The sequence below is a fragment of the Talpa europaea genome, assembly GCF_964194135.1.
Source record: "Talpa europaea genome assembly, chromosome: 11".
NCBI lineage: Eukaryota > Metazoa > Chordata > Mammalia > Eulipotyphla > Talpidae > Talpa > Talpa europaea.
The window spans coordinates 52,441,838-52,447,133 of record NC_140078.1 but is presented as its reverse complement, the minus strand read 5'-3'; positions in this window follow the sequence as shown (position 1 = coordinate 52,447,133).

Below are 5,296 nucleotides of genomic sequence, written 5' to 3'. Positions count from 1 at the left end.
GGGAGGAGGAAACGGAGTGCGGTTAATAAAAAGATGGAGAAAACAGGGGAAATCGAAGCACATACGATGTGAACACCAGAGAGGAGAGGGCTTCAAAGGTTGTTAGTTCAAGAACCCAAGAAAAGTCCAAAACATTGGTTAATTAAGGGCTTGGTTTATTTCTATTGGGTCAGATTACAAGTGAAGGAGGACCGGAGACAATAACCAGAGGTGTTATCTGTGCGGCTCTTTGGAGAGATGGGCAGGTGGAGAAAAGGACACTGCAGGGCACGGCAGGCTTCAACAGTGTACAGGGAAAACAATGAAACAGCAAGGTCTAGGTGGAGTGGGGGTAATTCCATGGTCTCTAGTGCAGAGTTGAAACACCTGGCCATGGGTGTTAAGGTTGGGTAGCAGGCCTCCTTGGTGGCCTAGGGGTTAAGTTTCAGTGCTATCACTGAGATGGCCTGAGTTTGATTCCTGGTTAGGGAGCTAACCCACGTATGGCGCAGCAGACCTCTCCTCTCTTGTCCTCTGCTTCCCTTAGCAGTGTATTTCCGTAAAATCCGCCTGCTCTGCTCCCCACTCTGTCTCTGGTGAATCCTCTCACCCCCTACACCTCTGGCCTACACCCCAGTTCTTCTATGCAAAAAAATAAAAAAATTTAAGAAAAAAAATGATTGGGTAAGGAGGGCATCAAAGTCACTGGAAATTATAGAAACCAGAGAGAAACCACTTGCAGGGTTATTTTAGTTTAGTTTTTTTTTTTTTTTTTTTTTTTTTGGTATATACATAGTTTTGAGTGACTAGTGAAAATATCACAGGTGATATGTTTTGCAAGCAATTTTAGAAATGTAATTAGTTTCTACCATTTAAAATTGTGAATATATCAGGCCTCCCTGGTGGCTGAGGTGTTGTCTCAGCACTACCACTGTGAAGCCCTTGCCGTCTGAGGTGGCCTGAGTTTGATCCCTGGCCAGGGAGCTGACCCACATGACACAGCAGACCTCTCCTGTCTCGCCTGCTGCTCCCCTTAGCAGTGTATTTCCACAGATCTGCCTGTTCTGGCCCACACTGTCTCTGATGAATCCTCCTATTTCTCAGCCTCTGCACCTCTGGCCTACACCACAGTTCTTCTATACAAAAATAAATAAAGTATTTTTTGAAAATAAATAAAATTGGGAATATTTTTACTAAAGGCAATTTCTAATAAGGTAAAATATATAAATCATATTTATCTCACTATATTTTTTATTTAGAAATTGGACATTAAACATTTGCCTGGAACACATTTGTGTCTGTTGATCCCCCATAATAAGTAAAAATAAAGTTGGGAATATTTTACATAAATTTCTTTTTTTGATTTATCTTGATAAATGGTCTGGCCTTAGGTACTATCCTACTTGGCAGCAATAGTCAGGAGCTGCCTGATGGTGGTTGTCTCCTTTGGATGCTGCAGAGGCTCTTCCGTGCCCTAGTCCTCACTATTTATTCCCTGTTACGTATCACAACCGACCCCATTTACATGATCTCTGGTCCCTTTAAACACACTAGTTTGCAACTACTGAGCTAGAGACTCTAATCAGTCAGTGAGAAGGAAAAAAGGAAAAAGCAATGGATATATAATAGATTGTGATTATAGGCAATTTCAGAGCCCAATCTACCTTTTTAAATAATCCACAGGCTTTGAATGTAACTTCTATATTTCTTCTGAAATAGAAACACACATAAACAATATCAATACAGATCCACCTTCCTTTATTACCATTTTATTTTTAAGCATTGACTCAGGGTTGGCAAGATCTAACTTGATATGGAATCTTAATAGCATTAATTTTTCCCACTTAGTGTGAACATACACATATTTCACTGAGCACACATTAATGTATAAGCTACAGAGCCATAATAAATGGTCCATGCACTATAGTGCTTTTGTAAAATTCCCCAAATTCTTTTTTTAAAGATTTATTTTATTTATGCATATAAGAACTGGGGTACAGGCCAGAGGTGTGGGGGGTGAAAGGATTCACCAGAGACAGAGTGGGGAGCAGAACAGGTAGAGCTATTGAAACACGCTGAAGAGGTCTGCTGTGCCATGTGGATAGCTCCATGGCTAGGGATTGAACTCGTGCTGCAGTGGCTGTGGATAGCTTCATAGTGCTGCATCTTAACCCCCTGCGTCACCAGGGAGGCCCCGAATTCCCCAAATTCTAAATTTTGCACCAAAGATTTTGGGTGAGGGGTTGGGACCCTTAAATATCAATTTTCATACATATCCTTATGAACTAAGAGATACCTTTCATACACCTATGAACTAAGAAGTAATTTTCTCCATTTGAGAAAGAAAAAAAAATGTGCCCTGTTGGGAAAAAGACAGCAAGTGTCTAAAACAGTATTTTCAAAAATAACATAATAACATTTAATAAGAAAACTATCAACTGTGTGTGTTTGGAGGTGTAATTCAGTATTCTCAAATGAGCAGGTAATCAGAACAAAGCTCCTGCATGCTTTTACAAGATTTTTGCCACCAGAAAGCGGAGGATATAAATATCAAAAAGTAATTCATTTTGCTTTGCTCCATCCCCAGACGAACCTCCACTTAATGTTCATACTCTGAAAAACATACATCTTAATTCCACATTGATTTTATGAGGGAAAGTGAGAAACTCATCTACTCGCTGGAGTGAGATTGGGCACTATCTGTTTCTGTTCCAGAGACTCTGTCATGGGGCTCGCCTGCCAGAGAGACTGGGTGGGACTGCCTGCCCCCACGTGAGGGCTGAACCCACCTGAGAGAAAACCCATGGCTTTTGTGTAGGCTAGAAGTTGGGCTCTGTGGGTTTTGGAGACCGGGTTACCACGTGAGGGTTTTCTAGAGCACAACTCCCCCACCCCACCACACCCCAGTTTCTGAATGGACTTTAACCTGTGTTGCCAGTTGCCTGATACCCCACCTGTTTTCTCTACTGGGGTGGTGAAAAGGAAAATAATTTTTAAAAATACCCAGATGCTGAGGGGAGAAACCGATGACTACAAAAATGAACGATGTAAGAAAAGAAAATTAAAAAAAAAAAACAATAAAAATACCCTGATGTTTTCACATAAAGCCAGCCTCCCCCGTGACCTTCTCTTAGCCAGAGTCGTCATGCTGCTTGCGGGGATGCTCAGAACTTCAGAAAAGCATACATACCATGTTGCAGCAGCATCCAGTCCCTCTCCCAAGTGTATGGGATTGAGCATACCTGCTTGCTAAGCAGAGAAAAGCGTTTACCTGGTTTTACGCCAAGCCAAAGAGAGTATACCCACTTGGTATCACAATAGCCTAAGATCTCCAAGAAACTGTGATTTTTTTTTTTTCAAAAGCTTTTCTCTTGAAGCCAGGGAATAGGCTGGCGAGGTTGCTGTTTTCAACTGCACCTGAAGCTAAGGCGCCCCTACAAAGGAATTTGGATGACGCTTCCACCCCTTCTCCCCCCTTTAATCTCTAAGGGATTGCCCTAAACCAGGGCCTCTTTAGCAGAGGCTGCATTAAGGGAGCCCTTCTCAAACAGAGCATGGCCAAAAAAAAAAAAAAAAAAAAAAAAAAAAGCCTGCTGCACTGATATCCCAGAATACTTTTTATTCCCCAGTGCCCATCTGTAAAAGGCAATGCTTGCTTTGTGAAAAACAAGAGGCTAAATGTACTGGCACTGCCATGCTGACTCCAAAGCCAGGCCCTGTGGGGTTGGCCACTTGGTGGAGGGGAGTCTACACCCCTCCAGAGGTGACAGGGACGGAGAGTGGTTAAACAAGCTTCTCGCTTGGACTTTAGTGACTGTGTGCCAGAGACGGAAGCCAGAGTGGATTCACCTTTCCATTTTGTACTTTTGGTTTTGGTCTGATCTCTCTTTCTTCTGATATTTAAAATCTTTGTTTTCAGGTTTCCTTTGAAACCTGAAATTCATTTGTCTCAGGAATAATAGTAAAAGGGCCTGCCTGCGTTGAATTCCTGGGCACCTTCTCACTGATTAAAGTCCGATGTGACTATGACACGTTCTGAGCACATTTCCTAGTTCACGTATTTCCATGGGAATAATTCCCGTGTGCTCACCTGCCAATCTGGCGATCTACTTCCAATTCTCTCAGTCCTTACACCATACAGCTGCCTCTTTCCATAATCTATGCTACAGTGCCATCTCATGGCAGTTTATGACCACCATTTAGGGATGCAAAAACCCTGGCTGCCTCTTTAGCATTCAAGAGAAATATATGGGTTTTAAAATCATCTTTAATTGATCGCACAAGATAAATGTGTCCAAAATGGTGGTCAACTCTTTCAAAGACCAAACACTACAGAGACTATCAGAGCAGCCACACGAACCTTAAAGACAACTGATCGATTTTTGTGAGGCGTTGATGTTCTTCCGTGACTCTTACCGGATAATGGGACAATTTAAAAGCAGCATTCTTTAGGAAAGCCATGACGTATTTGGGGAAGAATATCAGAGGGAGGTTCTGATCTAAGTGAGTGGTATGTGAGACCCCAAATTTCAGCTCTGATTTCTCAGGGTGCGTCACTGCCCTCCATCTCCGCTTCAAAAGAGCCCACAGAACTCCCTGGGCCCATATCAGCATGACACAAGGAAACCCAATCCCACTTTTAAGCCTGATCACTTGCAAATGTATTTCAGTCCCAGGTTTAATTTGAGGAGAAGATCCTTGGAGAAGCCTCATTCCGGAAGTCTGCCTGCCAATTTTTGGAGGCTTTAAGGCTTGTTTCCTCTCTCTTCTCCAGGTTTCTTTCCACCCACAAAGTTAACGTACATCGTGAACGGGCCTGAATTTAATTCTTTAATCAGACTTGCCAGTTCTGGGGCTGCACTGCCAGTCACCCTGAGGAGGGCACAGGAAAAGGATGGTTTCCATTCCAGGTTGGTTTGGGGGTTGTGGGTAATGAAATGACTTTCTGGGACGATGTCCTGGGGGCTCTGGTGTGGAAGCAAGGATTTTACTAAAGTAAAAGCCCCATCCTCTTTCATGACAAGTGGTCTGAGAAAGAGAAGAACGATCTACTTCTAACTCCCTCGTACAGGATTTCTTTTGCTCCTATCTCCTCTCCCTTCCTTCTGGATTGCCCTATTTGTCTGCTCATCACTCCAACAGGGTCAAGACAAAAAGTGTGAGGTGTTGGTGCAGGGCAAGAGGGCATCCTTCAGTGTTCCATCCACAGCTACCCCTTTCCTTTCCATAAATAGGCTGCAGAACACATAGTGACTCATGATGCAGGAAGAAAGATTAATATGCATTTAACCAGATGCAAAGTAAGAACTTTGGAACA